Source organism: Oryctolagus cuniculus, chromosome 7 (genome assembly GCF_051225735.1).
Source record: "Oryctolagus cuniculus isolate XC-2025 breed Fujian yellow rabbit chromosome 7, ASM5122573v1, whole genome shotgun sequence".
In the NCBI taxonomy this organism is placed as follows: domain Eukaryota; kingdom Metazoa; phylum Chordata; class Mammalia; order Lagomorpha; family Leporidae; genus Oryctolagus; species Oryctolagus cuniculus.
The window spans coordinates 150,135,779-150,151,652 of record NC_142873.1 but is presented as its reverse complement, the minus strand read 5'-3'; the positions used below and the strand labels follow the sequence as shown (position 1 = coordinate 150,151,652).

At 61.4% G+C, this 15,874-nt stretch overlaps 1 protein-coding gene across 2 annotated transcripts in view; it reads right to left on the bottom strand.

Annotated features, from left to right (window-relative positions):
* RAP1GAP (RAP1 GTPase activating protein) overlaps nt 1–10,947 on the bottom strand; it is a 62,378-nt gene extending 51,431 nt beyond the window's left edge. Inside the window, exon 1 of one of the 2 annotated variants that reach the window (XM_089299226.1) lies at nt 10,808–10,947. The gene's annotated coding sequence lies outside the window, so the exon portion shown is untranslated. The remainder of the gene's footprint in view (nt 1–10,807) is intronic. The other variant, XM_051856736.3, reaches the window with a different exon arrangement.
* Between the last annotated feature and the right edge of the window lie 4,927 nt (nt 10,948–15,874).

Sequence of the window (15,874 nt, the reverse complement as noted above, 5' to 3'; positions counted from 1 at the left end):
AAGCCACCAGGAGTCTTACTTTGCCTGTGGCCTTTCTGGCCTAGCCACACCCACCAACCCCAAGGAGCTCCAAGCCCTGATTTCCTGGAGGAGTTGAGGCAGGGGGCGGGGGGGGCGGGGAGTCCCAGGCCCTGGGGAGGGGGGGGAGGAGTGGATGTGATGTGGCTCACAGCCCCTCCCCCAGGCAGCAGCCCAGTGTGGTCCGTGAGCCAGCTGTCCCCTGCCCTGGCTCTGAGATCCCTACCCTACTCAAGGGTTCCTGAGGCCCCTGTCTACTCAATGTGCCCCCATCAGGGTCCAGGATAATCTGGCCTGGCCGGCAGGGGCGGGGTAAATGTCCCCGTGAACCTCCAGGGTCGCTAGGAGCAAGCCCTTCTGGAGTCAAGGACGCACGGGTGCTCTCTCACTCATTCCCCTGCTCCTGCCTCCTCCCCCCTTTCTACCATTCAACAAATGCATATTGAACACCAACTGTATACATGACCGGAGCATACTGTGCACCAAGTGTATGCCTGACTGGTGATTACCTCTGAACGGGACAAACAAGGTCTCGGGCAGACCTGCACGCTCTCTCTCCCACGCGCCCTGTGCTGTGCACATGTGCAGAGACAGCTACCTCACGCTGCAGATCAAATGCAAGATCAAGATCAAATGCATGCAAATGCGCTCACTCGAATGCCAACTCCTACGCGGCAAGCCCACCTCCCCTGCCACACACACGTGTGCAAGGGTCCACTCCAGCTCACACCACAGGCCCCATGTCCGTGCCTGCTCACCGGCTGCCGCTGGCTGGGTTTGCACGCACATCAAAGAACAGATCCCTGCACAGAAATCACGGGCCCACAGGCCCTACTCAGACCCCATTCTGCTCAGACGGTAGCCACATGGACACATCACACACACACGCTCGAGTGCTCGGCTCACTACAGAGAAGAAACAGGCAGCAGAGAGGATGGTTCGGCACGTGTTGAGCATCAGAGAAGACGGGTCAGTGCTGCATCTCCGAGGAGAGCAGGGGACAGGCCACGGCCACTGTCACACACGATGGCCTCCGATCTCCAGCCTCCCTCTCCTACCTGCCCTACTGAAGACATGGCTCTTCCAGCCCCATTTCAGGGGCAGCTGGACAGTCAGGCTTGATGCCCACAGCTCTGCCCAGGACAGTGAGGCTGACTGAGCCCTGAGGGGTCAAGGGACCTGGGTGTGGCCGCGGCTCGGCCAGTCTCCCGGCAAGTGTGTCCCAGCCGAAGCTCCCTCTCGCTTCTCACCTCTGCAGGTCCGGCAGTAAGATGACGGGGTGAGGGAGTCCCTGCAGCTCCCTAAGATGCCTTCCCCGCTTCCCAGCCAGCCACCCTGGGAGTCTGGAAGACCTCTTCACCCCCGCGAGGCCCCCACCTCGGCTGTGGTTCCCAGTGGTGGCTCTGCCCCCAAGAGGGCATCAGGGAATTAGCGTGGGTGGTTCTGGTGCCCAGGCCAAGCCTGCCTGATCCACTCTGCAGCCTAATTGTCTCTCCCTGTGGCTTCAACCCATAATGGGTTTTCCAGACGTGCAACTACTACAGCCGTTCTAGAGGTCAGGTACGGCAGTAGAATTTTCCTCTCTTAAAGCTAATGGTGTATTTTTTATAAAGAGGGGCACGCATTAACTCCCGAGGTGTGGTCATGCCACAGCACTCACAACAGGGACACAGAAGGTCCTTCACTGCTCTTGTGGAAGTATTATCATTGGCTATTGAAGTTTGGTGGGTAGGTGGGCTTATTATCCATGAATGTCATTAATGGAAAATAATGCATTTTAAAAAACGTGTTCCAAGACTGGCCTGGGAGTACGCCGCGGTCCCAGGCGCCCTCAACTGGCTGCTATGGGAACTGCAGGTGAGAGGACGGTCAAACTCCAGGACCAGGGACAGCGCCTCGGGACTGTGCCCTAGGTGTCCTTCCACGAAAGAGTGGGGGCCCCGAGTCGTCCGGAGAAGGCACCCGCTTCACCGCCGCGCCCTCCTCACCCCCACTCTCTCTCACTTCGGTGCGGAGGCGGCCCCAGAGCCTCTCCTTTTCCGGCGCACAATGGCACACCTGCTGCCACAATGGTGACACTGTGACATCACCAACCATGTTCTCGCCGCCTCTTCTCCCATGGGACCCATTCCCTCACAGCAGATCACGGAGCCGCACCTACGCACCCTAGAATCTCTGCGATCCCGACAGCCCCCAAGGCAGATCAGGCCTGGCTAACACACCTGCTGGGACTGCTGGGGGAACTGAGGCGTGAGCCAGGAGCCCATGTAGAGCCTCTGACCACCTCCAACCACAGCACACACACCTGCCATTCCCCCGGGCCCTGCCTGAGCCAAGTACTTTCACCCAGTTCTCACATCCACCCAACCATCTTCCCATTGTCCAGGCCAGAAAACTGAGGTTCCCAGGGGCTGAATGCTTTGCCCAAGGGTCAGTGGAGGTAGAAATGGCCGTAGATGGAGCCGGCACTGTGGCATAGTGAGTAAAGTCGCCACCTGCTGTGCCAGCATCCTATAGGTTTGAGTCCTTGCTGCACCACTTCCCATCCATCTCCCTGCTGATGGCCTGGGAAAGCAGTAGAAGTGGCCCAAGTGCTTGGGTCCCTGCACTCACATGGGAGACCTGGAAGAAGCTCCTGGCTCCTGGCTTTGGATCAGCCTAGCTCTGGCCTTTGCGGCCATTTGGAAGTGAACCAATGGATTGCAGGCACACAACCCCCATTCCTTCTGCCTTTGTAACTCAACCTTTCAAATAAATAAATAAATATTTTAAAAAGAAGAGAAACAGCCATAGAGACCCTCAGCAGCCTTCCCTGTGTCGGAGTCCCGCTCAGGGACACTCCTGCCAGAAAGGAGTCCTTAGACAGCTCACGCTTGACTGCCTCCTCCACTCAGGGCCTGGTGGGCTGAGGCGTGGGGGGCCAAGAGGAACCCCATCTCCCCTTCCTCCCAGCTTTTGTCTCAGAGCTTAATAGATACGTGCTGCTGGGTCGAAGCTCTGCCTTCCAGGGAGCTGGGTTCTAAACCTGCAACCACACAGCTGGGTGCCCTCTCAGTCTGTATCTGGAACATGGACACAACACTACCTCCTAGCTCATAGGCCGGTGGTGATGAACACAGACAACCGAGCACAGTCTTGTGCCTGCAAAAGGCTTATGTGGTTGTTAATGTGTGGCCAGGAGGGTCCTCTTTGGGGTGAACAAAGCCCAGGAGGCCCAACTGAGCCCTCCTCCTTTCCCCCAGGGCCAGATCAGGTGCACCACGGGCAAGCATGAGGGGAGAGACAGAGGTTGCAAACACAGTGTCAGGTCAGGACACAGTGGGAGGAGACTGGCCAGGTTCTGCCCCTCTGGGCCCCAGCTGCCTTCTACGTTTAAGGAGGGCTCTCCAAGGGCCCTTACTCCACCTGATTTTCTGGGGCAGCCCAGCCCCCGTGGGCACTGCAGGCAGGGAAGTCTCTTGGGACAGGGCAGTGTGGGGCTGTGTTGGACTGGGCTCACACCTGCAGCTCCCTGTGCCCTAACCCTGGGACCCCAGGCTGGGAGAAGAGGATGAGTGGGAGAGGTTGGGCCAAGGCCTCCACGGACAATCCCACAGCCCCTGGCTACTCGGGCCCCTACACCTGGGTGTCGGAGCTGGAGAGGGGCCCGCGGAGACCAGCCATTCCAACCCCCCATTCCACAGTGACTGAGCACGCCCAGCCACAGCAGTTCATGGGGCGTTCCCACCTGGGTGGGCGGTGTGTGCCAGGCCCTGGGTGCTGGCAGGTCTTTCGTGGCAGCCCCTGTTCCCTCCATATTTTGTGGCCAAGGAAACTAAAGTTCAAAGAGGTGAATCGATGGGCCTCGGGGCACACAGCTGACCTCGGTACCAGGCTCCAGACCCAGGCTCTTTCCCCAAGCCCACTGCCCTCTCGGGCCCCCAGGTGATGTGGTTTGGGGGCTGCATCCTGTATCAGGGTGGGCCGGTTCTGAGAGGTCGGTGTGGGACACGGCAGGTAGCAGGCAAGGTTCTGGGGTGCCCAGTGATGGCGGCTTGGGAACCTCGCCACACTGGCAGTGGCAGATGGATGGGCAGGGCAGGTGCAGTCAGACAGCCCAGAGTCCAAACCTCAGGCCCTCACCAGCTGAGGGTCCTGGGCAGCTGTTAGGCCTCTCTGAGCCTCCAATGCTTGCTGACAAGGGCTGTGCTGTGGACTAAGAGAGATCAATCCCCTCACACTATTAAGGGCTGCATAAATGCTCCCGCCTCCGTTTTATCACTCAGCCCCCTTCCCCTCTCCTCCCCTAGTTCTCCCCGAGTCCTTGAGCCAGCTCTATAGTTCCCACGCTGACGGCCACAGGGGGCAGGTTGGCCCATGGCCACCAATGCCTGTCCAGGACGGGAGGGGATGGGGACAGGTGAGGTCTCTGTCCCGGGGACTCTGCTCAGCCCTGATCTTGGGGGCGTGAAGCCCTGGGACCCTTCTGCACCTCGCTCTCATGGAAGGCAGGTGTGGAGGGGGCAGGCCTGCAGCCCCGGGACATCCTTAGCCTGCTGCCCAGGCTGGCACAAGGGCCAGCAGCTGTCTGCCAGGGGTTGGTGACTTTCTCTGCACCTCCATGGTTGGGGAAGAGGCGGCAGGCAGGGTGGGAGACTTGCCCACCAATCAGCCCTGGCCTCCTCCTGGCAGCCCCCGGCGGGTTCCTGACTCGGCCAACTTGTGAGAACAGAGAAACTGGGCTGGCACTGAACTCACACGCAGAGACATTTCCAAGGTGACTCTCCATCAGCCGCCTCCACCCCAGCCCCAGCGCTCGAACTCGGGGGCCGTGGGGAAGGTTGTCCTCCGAGATGGCATGAGGGTATCCTTCTCCACAAAGACTTGGGGGCCACAGCTCAGGAGCCGAACAGAGGGCCGGACTCACCTGTCTCACCTCCACCTGTCCCTGCTCCTCCTGCAGCCTGTGCAGTAGGTGCAAGGCCGCTCTGGCCCCGAGAAAGTCACGCAGTCTATTGGGTGCCTTGGGCCCACCTCACTGGGCCCCACCCACACAACTTCGCTATGGCATAGCTTCTCAGGGGAGCCCAGGGAACGCTGCAACAAATGCGATGACTCCTGGAGAAACACTGCCTGCCCGAGGCTCACGGAATGCGCTCAGCAGGCATTTGGCTTCGTGGTTAAGTCACTGCCTGGGACGCCCACAGCCCATATGCAGTCCCTGGGTTGGAGTCTTGGCTTCATTTCTGGCACTGGCTTCCTGGTAATGTGCACCCTGGGAGACTGCAGGTGGTGGCCCGTGTTCTTGGGTCTCCACAATCCACGTGGGAGACCCAGACTGAGCTCCAAGCTCGTGGCTCCAGCCTGGTCCAGCCCCAGAGGTTGTGGGCATTTGGGGGAATGAACCAGTGGATGGAAGACCTCTCCCTCTCTTTCAAATAAAATGGAAAAAAAAAAAAAAGTGAAGAAAAGAAATAAGTGCACGCACTCATTCTGTGGACACAAAGGAGGCCCAGGGAGGCTGCGAAGCCTTGGGGAGCTCACGCCCAGGGTGGGAAGGCCAGGCTCCCGACCTGCTACTCAGGGGCAGCCCCGGGGCCCTCTCTCAGCAACCCAGCTCCCTGGGGCCTTGCCGCCCCCGCTGGTTCTGCTGCGCACTCGGGGAAATGAGACCCAAGGGAACAGGCGAGGGGGCCAGACTCACAAGCAGACCAGGGAAAGAACCGCGCCAGGCTGGTGGGCGCGGCTGGGGACCCAAGGCTGGCCCGAAGAAGGTGCCCACCTGGCTTCTGGGGAACTGTCCTTGCTCAGCCTGGCATTCAAGGCCATTGAGAAACCGACTCAGCTTTCACGCGCCAGCCCTCACGGGGCAGGGTGGGGGGCGGGTCCAGCCTCGCCCTCACTGGACAGCTCCTGCCCCCACGGAAGACCACGCTACCCCTGCTGGACACCTGCTCTGTGCCAGGCGGGGACCCCTCCAGGGGCCAATCCCCCAGCTCAGGCGATGACAGCAATGCCAGCTGTCTGGGAAATGGGAACCCACCGGCAAACCCCTGCTAGCCCAGGACGTGAAAAGAAAAGCTCGTGTTTTTTTCTTTTTAAAGACATTTTTGAAGTTTTTGTTTGTTTGTTTGTTTGTTTGACAGTCAGAGTTAGACAGTGAGAGAGAGAGAGACAGAAAGAAAGGTCTTCCTTTTCCGTTGGTTCACCCCCCAAATGGCTGCCACGGCCGGCGCGCTGCACCGATCCAAAGCCAGGAGCCAGGTGCTTCTCCTGATCTCCCATGCAGGTGCAGGGCCCAAGGACCTGGGCCATCCTCCACTGCACTCCCGGGCCACAGCAGAGAGCTGGACTGGAAGAGGAGCAACCCCGGGGCAGAACCGGTGCCCCAGTCAGGACTAGAACCTGGGATGCCGGCGCCACAGGCAGAGGATTAGCCTAGTGAGCCGTAGCACCGCCCCATTTTTGAAGTTTTTAGAAAAGATTCTTTTCCAGATTTTTCTCTGTGTGTTTTCCCTCTGGGTTTCTGTCGGTTTTCCTCTGTGGGTGGCGCTAAGTGTTTTAAGGCAGCTCCCAGCCAGGATGGGAGACCCTCACGAACAACACCACCAGGCAGACAGGTGAATGAAACCCTGCCATCCCTTCTCCAGACAGCGAGGAGAAGGCAACAAGGCACAGAGACGGCAAGTGACTTCTCCACAGTCACACAGCAGGGATTCAACTTGGGTCCTGATGACTCCTAGCCCACATCCTCTGAGACCCAGAACGATGCCCACAGTGAGCTGGGCACTGATTGGGTGTTTGCCTACCTTACTCTTCTTAACCCATCAGGTCAGTCCCAGGAGCCTCTGCAGACAGGAAGCAACGGCTCAGACAGGTGGAGTTGCCTGTCCCTGGTCGTACAGCCAGTAAGTGGCAAAGTCAAAGTCAACGGAGGTCTGCTTCGTCCAAGAAGGGCCCATGGGCAGGCAGCCTTATGATGTCAGAGGCATTTTTTAAAAAAGAGCATTAATTTATGTATGTATGTATGTATTTAAAGGCAGAGTGACTGAGAGAGGGAAGGCCAGAGAGAGAGCTCTAGCGATACCTCCCATCTGCTGATTCACTCCCCAAATAGCCACAATGGCCAGGACGGGGCCAGGCCAAAGCCAGAAGCCAGGAGCTCCATCCTGCTCTCCCACATGGGCTGCAGGGCTCCAAGCACTGGGGCCATCATCCATTGCTGTCCCAGGTGCTCTAGCAGGGAGCTGGATGGCACACAGAGCAGCCAGGATACGGATGGCAGCGTTGCAGGTGGTAGCTTACCCCACTGCCCACCACACTGCTCCCTGGCAGAGGTATGGACAGCAAAGCGGGCAGGGCCCCTCCTCCTCCGAGCCTTAGCTCCTTGTCTGAGATGTGACCACAGTAAAATCCGCCCGGTGCTGTGGTAGGAGCTGCGGGTGCCGCACTCTGTCCTCTCTGTGCCCCCAGGTCTGTCATAGTCCCTGCGATACACTACGTGCTCATTAAATGCCTGGTGAGTGTACGAACGCGGGCTCTGCACTGAGCCAGCCCACGGTGGGAAGGGCGGGTTTTGTTTCCTTTCTTCCAGAAGGGAAGACGGGCCCCCGGGGGGACCCTCTGCTTGGGGGTGTCTCAGCACCCCTCCGCTTCTTCTTTCTCTGCCTCCCTGAGTCACTGCCTACAAAGCGCCAGTTTTTAGTGCTAACAATAGAGTGCATTTTGAGGGGTGAGCATATCCACAGCTGTAAACCATTACTGCAGCCGCTCGGCCTCGGGGCTCCCCCTTCGTGGGGCTGACCCCAGCGCGGCTGCCCCAGGAAGTCCCAGGCCCGGCACCCCCTAACTGATCTTGTGTGGTCTCCAAGCTGCACGAAGTCCTTAGCCACGGGCCCTACCGAGCCCCACTTCCCACCCTAAATATTACGGGGCTGCCACCTCTCGCCTCTCGCCCTCCTCACTCTTCAGCGGGGCTCAGCAGCTTCCCAGAGCTGGAGCTTGGCCCAGAGAGAGATGACCCGCCTGGGCCGCACAGCCAGCAAGAGGCAGGGCCCAGTGTTTGGGCCGGGAGTCAGCACGCTGGCCAGCCTGGCATGGAGTGCTCGAGGGAGCACAGCGGGGCCCAGAGCCCTGCGCCGCCCTCGCTGGCATCAGCCTGCCCCGGAGGTCTCACCTCATCTCAGCAGGGACTCCCCAGTGGTGCCAGCCAGGACGCCAGGGCCCAGCCTGGCAGAGGCTCTGCAGGTAAGGAGGTGAGTGCTGGGGACTCCTCTGTGCACACCAGCTGGCCCCAGCCTTGCGGGGGGAGAGGGGGTGGAGAGCAGAAGCCAGGACTTGGCAAGGTCTCCGGCAATAGTGGCAAAGGGAGGGAAGCCCCACGGCTCCCGGGAGCCTCGGCCAGGCCCGTCCTCAGAGGGAAGCCCGGGGACAGCTGGGGGAGGTGCCTCTGAGGACCTGGCAGGTGCATGTGTTTGCAGAGTGGGGAGGGTGGCAGGTGAGGAAGGTCCACTGAGGCCGAAACACCAGGAAGTTTTCCAGTGTCCTCGGGGCCAGCCGAGCGGAAAAACGGGAAGTAGGCATGGGTTTGCTGGGGCTGGTCCAAAGGGCTCTGGCCAGCCCTAGAGTGACGGCGTGTTTGCATCCCGAACACAGGAAGCTGCTGGTAGGCACGAGCGCAGGCCCGGGGTGGCCTGGGCGTGGTGGGGGCACAGGCACAGCTCCCAGCTTCCTGATGCCCCTTCCTGCATGTGTGTGTCATGCGTGCGCCCCAGAGGAGACACTGGAAGGCGGCGCCTCCCCTGCCTGCACCCCCATTTGTGTGCGCGCACACGTGCCAGGCGGGGGTGTTTCTCTGGGTGTGCCTGCACAGTCCCGTGGCGGGGGGGGGGGGGGCTGGCGTCCTCGTGAGTCAGGACCGTGTCTGCACCTGGCTGGGCGCGGGTCTGACAGCAGCAGCCTCTGACAGCCAGGACAAAGCTCAGGCAGACAGGTGGTGTGGAAGGCAGACCTGACCGGGAGGCCTCCAGGGCCTCTTGCCTGCAGAACTGACAGCCGAGTGGGGGGGGGGGGTGGAGAGCAGGGGCTGTGCAGACCCTGCTGGGGGGGCCTGGGCCTGAGCAGCAGAGCCCCCCAAGCCAAAGAAGGAGACCCTGCATACTCCAAGGAGCCAAAGGAAGAGTCCTGCTTATGTGTCCTCAGAGGGGGAGGGGGAGGGTGGTCAGAGCAAGGAGCGGGGTCTCCTGAGACCCCTGCCAAGCAGGCACCTTGCAGGGAAAAGGGGAAGGGCTTAGTCCAAGAGAAGCGTGAGCTGCGAAGATCCCGCTGTGGCCGCGGGAAGGCCAGCAAAGCAAGCCCGGCTCCGGACCCTGCCCTCAACCTGAGCCTCCTCCTGCCTCCAGCCGGGGACCGCTGGCCTGCAGGTAGCACGGGGGCGCAGGTCAAGGTGGACCCTGGCCCCCTCTGACCCTACCACCGGGGTGACTCGCCCTGGAGCAGGAGCGGCCCCTCGGTGACCTTGGCAGTTTATTTAGCTTCTCTGAGCCTCAGTTTCCGCGTCTGTCAGTGCAAGGAAGAACTCAGGCCCTGCCTGGAAACAGGCTGGGGACGGTGCTCTGCACCTGAGGACTCCTCGTGAGCCTGCAGCCCTGCCCAAGGCCGCCGAGGCACGGCCAACTGCAGGCGGCTGTGCAGAACGCAAGACTGAAGTCCCCGCGCGCGCGCGGGGTGGGGTGCTCAGGCCACCCCCACCCCCACTTAGCTGCTGCCTAGATGCCCATTCGGCCACACCTCTGGCTGAAGTTCTCGCTGTTAGCCAGGAAACTTCTGTCCCTCACGTTCCTCCCAGAACCGGCCTCAAGGAGGGGCCACGGGCCGGCTGGGGGCCAGGAGCCTGGGACTCCGCCCCCTTGGGAGGTAAGGGTCCGTCTGCCACCTTTCTGCTCGGTTCCCCACCCGACCCAGCTCCCATGCACTCCCTTGCCGCAGGCCACCAGGGGTCTGGCCCCAGACTGGCAGGCTGGGAGTGCGGAAGTGGGGGCGACGCCACTGTGACCCCACCCTAGGCCTGGGCTGTGACCCCAACAAGGACTCGGGGGTCAGGCACAGGTTGGGGTCGCTCACCTGTGTATACTTTCTTCCCCAAGCGCGGGGGCAGCCCAGCTCCCGGAGACCACCGTGGGAATTCCCACCCTGCTCACATCCTGCGAGCCAAGGTCTGGCAGAGGGGCGCCCGACTGCGTGATGCGTGCGCCCTGCTCCAGGGCGGGCAGGGACGGGGGCGGAGGACTGCGCTCTGCCCCTTGGGACGCAAGGACATCACCGCCTTGCGCTTGGGGTCGTCGGATCTGAGGACCCCCACTTCCCCTCTCCAAGGACAGAGCGCCTCTCCCTGGGGGTGGGGGTGTCAGGGCCGAGCCCCCTCCCCAGGTGAGGAGGAATCGTTCTCACATCTCCGCGGGACCCCTCTAAGCCGCAGGCACCCCTCCTCCCGGACAGCGGAAAACGGGACTCCCCATCCACCCAGGGGGTGGGACCCGCGCCCCCGGTCTGCGGCCTGGACCAACCTCCACAGGCGGGGCCCCCAGCCAGCTCGGCCCAGGCCTCCCCGACGCCTGCGGCCGTGGTCAAGCGCCGGCTGTGCGAGCCAGGCCGCGCCGCCCCCTGCGCCCCCGGGGCCCGGGTGCCCGCCCGCGCGTCCCCAGCCTCCCGCCCGGCCCGCCCCGGCGGGGTCCGGGCGCCGGCTGCGGAGCACCCCGGACGTCCGCGACCTCCCCTCCGCAGGGCCGCAGCCCGGGCGGGGCGCACTCACCCGCGGGCCCGGGCCGGGGGCGTCCTGGGCTTCGGCACTCCGGTGCCCGCGGCGGCCGCTGCAGCTCTGCTCGGACGCGCTCGGCGCTCGCCGCCGCCGCCGCCGCCGCAGTTCGGGGTGGGGGCGTCACGTGACCGCCGAGCGCTCCTTCCCGGCGCCGCTCCCCCCTCACTGCGGAGCCCGAGCCGCCGGCGCGGGCGCGGCGGCGTTCCGTGTCCCCATCCTACAGGTGGGGACATTAAGGACCAGAGAGGCTCAGGGGCGGGCCCGGGGCACACGCCTGGACGGTGGCAGGGCCCGGGTGAGACCCCGGGTCCCAGGTGGGACGGAAACAACTTCTGGGGCAAGTGGGGATAAGGAGGGTCTGCTCTGGGGGCTGCGGGGGGGGGGGGGCGGCCCTAGCCAGCCCTGCCGGTCAGCGGCTTTGGGACACTCCCTGGACCAGGCACCTCGCCCAGGAACGTCGGGCGGGAGGCAGACAGCAGTGGCAAGCCCTGGGCTGCCTGGCGGGCACCCCCTTGGATGGACTGCAGAGCCGGACACTCCTGGTGCCCCCTCCAAGCGACCATCCTGCACCAAACAAGGACACAGCAGTGCGGCCGCGAAGGCACCGCTGTGGGTCCCAAGCAGCATGGCCATGGCTGGTGGCTCCCAGCTCACTCCCAGGCCACAGCGCAGCCGTGATAAGAGAGAGATGGGATCCTGCTGGACCTCACCTTGTTCTAGAATCTGAGGCCAGAGAGGGGCAGAGACAAACCTTCATCTCAGAACAAGGAGGCCACAGAGCCCAGCAGACCCACGCCCAGAGCTCAGCGCGGGGACTCGGGTCACAGAAGTCTCATGTTCACTGAGCACCTGCCGTGCGCTTCACACGATGACTGTCAGCTCCAAACCCCGCTGTTTTCCCAGCTGCAGAGACTGCATTTCATTAGGGAAAAGATCTGAGGTCTTGAGCAGCTCTCACATCAGCCCCTGGGGGATCAGAGACTTGCAGGGCCCCACGCGCAGTCCCGTAGGAGCTGGGGACCAGGGCCAGGTTTCCTGGCCAAGACTCCCACCCCAAGGGAGAAGAGATTAGCGTAAGGGGGAGTAGCAGGAAATGCCTCGCCCTCCTCCCACCCACCCCCCCCCCCCAGATGGGAGAAGGCAGGGGGGGGGGGGGATGAGGCACTGGCTCTTCCCAGTGCTTCTCTGACAGCTCCTCCAGCTCTGGTGGGGAAGAGGCCCTGGCCCAGGGTTTCCCAAACTTCCAAGAGCACAGGAATGGCCTGTGGGTGCGGACTGCTCGGATTCCAAGCTCCCGGATCCGGCTTCAGCATTGCTGGTGTGGCCCGGCCCGGCATTTTGCTCCGAGGACAGACTGCTCCAGTACCACCTGCTCCCCCGGGGGCCCCCACTCCTGGCCACAGCCCTGGGGGGCCTTTGGTTTCCTGCCAACAAAAGCACCAAACTACATCATCAGTTCCAGGAGAGGAAGTGGCTGATGAGGTTGGCTAAGTCCTTCCGGGGGTGATGGCAGAAGGGACTGCCCCAGACAGCCCCGCCCTGCAGGGCACTGGTCCTGGGGGGTGCTGGGGGAGATGAAGCCTCCCTGGGAAACGACAGGTGTGTGTCTGTCCGAGGCTGCACGCGCCAGGCTGGCTTGGCCTCACAGAACTCAGAGGTGCACGTTCCAGCACCCTCAGGACAGCATCCCGCCTCCACCCGTCCGGCAGCACTGCTGTAGCCCGAGCTGCCATGATCCGGGAGCCCAGTTACGAGCCAGTCCCAGTGTTTCTTCCCGCGGCTTCCTCACACGTTCAGGAATCTGACCAGGAAGACACTGCTGATGCACGCTCCACACTGTGGAGGGGCCCCACTGGAGCCAGAGGCAGGGGCAGGAGGAGGCCAAAGCGGTGCAGAAATAACCAAGCCAGGGTTGGTGTTGTGGCTCAGTGGGCTAAGCCACTGCCGGAAACACAGGCCTTCCATAAGAGAGCACTGGTTCAAGTCCCAGCTGCACTAGTTCCCATCCAGCTCCCTGCTAATGCATCTAGGAAAGCACGGGCGATGGTCCAAGTGCTTAGGACCCTGCCACCTATGTGGGAGACCTGGACGGAGCGCCAGGCTCCTGGCTTCAGCCTGGTCCAGCCCTGACCATTGCAGTCACCTGGGGAGAGAACCACAGGGACGGAAGACCTCTGTTTCTCCCTTTCTCTTTGTAACTCCGCCTTTCAAATATAAGTAGTGGGGGAGGGAAAGGGAAAAGCAAAGCACTAAGGCAAAGGTTCCATGTGTCCCCGGGTCTGGACCCACACACTCCGCGGTTGCCAAGGACCTTGGAGTCTATTAGCAAACAGAGCCTATTAGCAAGGGGGGACTGAATGTGCCCAACCCTGGCTGTGCAGGTCAAAGCACGAAGGCTCTGTGTGCCAGGCCTATTTCTCCTTGATAACCAAGGAGCTTTTTAATCCCAGCAATGGGGGGGGGGACCATTCTGAGGCTGCTAGGCCCCCCAGGGGAGGAGGCAGCACATACCGCTAGGGGGTAGACATGCAGCTTGGTGCGGAGCCAGGCTACCAAAGCGAAGATGGACAAAGGCCCCAGAGCCTTGCTTTCCCTGCCCTATTTCAATCCAAACCACTCAGGACTGACCACTCACGCATGGCTGCCTGTGGGTACAAGTCTCTTCTTTCTCAAACGCTTAATGCATTGCGACCCGGCCACCACTCCTGCCCTCCCAAGTGCTGAGAACTGAAAGCTGGCTTCAAAAAATTCTGACATCCAAGAAGGCTGAAGAATGACAAGGTGCATGGCACAGCAGTGAACTCCAGACAGTGCACGAGGCCGCAGGGCATGGAGTACCCCCCCCTCTGACCAGCCCTCCCCAGCCAGATCACAGGGGAGGAAATGGGCACAGGCATTGCAAGCCAGAACGAGCAGGGGGAGGGAATGCAAGGCAGCGAGCCCGCAGGGTGCTGCCTGCGGAGCAGTGGGTAAGGTGTAGGAGGGGCCCGTGGAGCACAGGGTGGGCTGCAGGAGGCAGCGGAGACACGCGTGTCAGGGAAGCAGCCCAGCCTCCTGGTAGGGCAGCCCCACCGCCATTGGCAGGATGCTGGGGGACTCGCCCCTGGGCCAGAGAGCTTTGACTCATGAATGCGAACACAGCAAAGGGAGAAAGGAGCTGACAGAACGCACGGTCTCCGCTCCGGGGCCTCGAAGTGCCCACTTTTCCTGGCAGCACAGCTGTGGCACACTGTGGGGACAGGGCCCCAGGGCACTAGGACCGTCGCACACGTACGAGGGTGATGCAATTTCTGTTCTAGGTGAAACCAGAACCCAGCCCAGTGCTAACTGCGGCACCCTGTCTGGTCCCAGCATTCTAGGCAGTCAGCGCCACTTGCGGCCTGTCACCCCGGGAACCAGTGACAGAAGAATGCTACCAAAACCGGCTTGGATGGTTAAAGGAGGCGTGTCCCTGGAGGCCATCCCTTGGTACTTCCCCCAGGATTGGTGGCTGTGCCAGGCCTGGGGGTCTCAGGGCCCACTGCCCCCTTCTACCACGGTCACCTTTGCCATCCCTGCTTCGTTTCCTTTAAGGAAAACAGTGAGGCTCAAAGGGGAACAGCCTCATCCGGGATCATAAAAAGCTGAGGCTGCAGTTTAGCGTTCCCTGGGTTACAAACACCAGCGGTAACGGGGCAAGAAAACCCATACACAATTGTGCAGAGGCCCCAGTGCCAGCCGGCAAAGATCCACCTCCGCCTTCTGGCTCCCTGGAGTGTGTCCCCCACTTCCCGTGGCCCAGGGCCTGCCTCGCCTGGCAGCACCAGGGCAGATCTGGAATCCACACAGCCAGTCCAGCTGGTGTTAGAAGGCTGGCTCCCTCCCTGTCCAGGAGCAATTTCACTTCAAAGGCCCTGGCCTGCCAAGTCCTTGAAAGCAGGATTTCTGAATTTTTCTTTTTAAGCATGCTACGGGGAAATGGCTGATGTTCTCTATTTGAGATCAATGCAGTAATTATGTAGGACAAGCTCTTAGGGCCCACTTCAGGCGGCAGCTTTGTGACTGAGGCTGGAAGGCACGGGGTGGGTACGGCCAGTGGGCTGCCCAGCAGCAGGACCACAGCTGCAGGAACCTCGGCCTTGCCTCCGTGGGGCAGGACACAGCCAAGGCTCCGGCCTGGAATGAGTCGGTGCAGGCTCTGATTCTAAGCCACCCTGTCACCTGGATGAGGGCCTTTGGCTCCTGGCAAGTTGCAGGAGTTCCCCGACCTCTGCCTTCCTAAAATCTGGTGACGCTCAAACAAGATGCCAGCGGTGTGCTAGTTTGATAGCACTGGTTCTGTGGCTTATGGGGGGGGGGGGAGTGACATGTAAAACAAGCACAATCCTAGACTGGGGAGCCCCCTCTGGAGGGCTGGCATGGTTACCTCCGCTGCTTTGCACCGCCTGGGGCCCGCAGAGCCCTGCTCAAGGCTCTAGGCTTCTGGTCCCCGTGTTCTGGGCAAAGACAATGAAAACAACGGAAGCTGCCCTTTGGGGGCAGGAACCGTCCATCAAAAGGACACAAATCTTCAGGTGCATTCTGAACGCGTTTGGAATACCTGTCAACATCTCCTGCAAACGTGAACTGTGCCCGTACGCACACACACACTCGGGAGGGGTTGCTAAGTGACTACTGGCTTCATTTTCCTCCTGGGCTGAGCAGGAAGATTTATGTAACAGGGTGATCCAACACCTGTCCAGTCATCATTGTAGCTGGGGGGGCTTCCAGGGAGAGGTGTGTCAGAAGCCCCCAGCCAACCCGGCTATGCGGTTACAAGGCTTTTGAAGACTTGCAAAACGGAGATTCCAAGCACTCCCTCAGAAAGACTAGTCTCTCGACCTGCCCCAACACAATCTGCTACTGCTCAGTCCTCAGGGTGGGAGGGGGCTTCGAGGCAGCAGACTGCCGCTGTGAAGAGGAAAATAAGGCCAAGCAAGACAAAGTGGCATTTCTTGGTTACAAGACAAATGGTGAAATTATCTGGGACACAGGTGGCCTAACTTCTAAAATGTGCCCTCTCTCCACCTGCCCCCTGTGGCT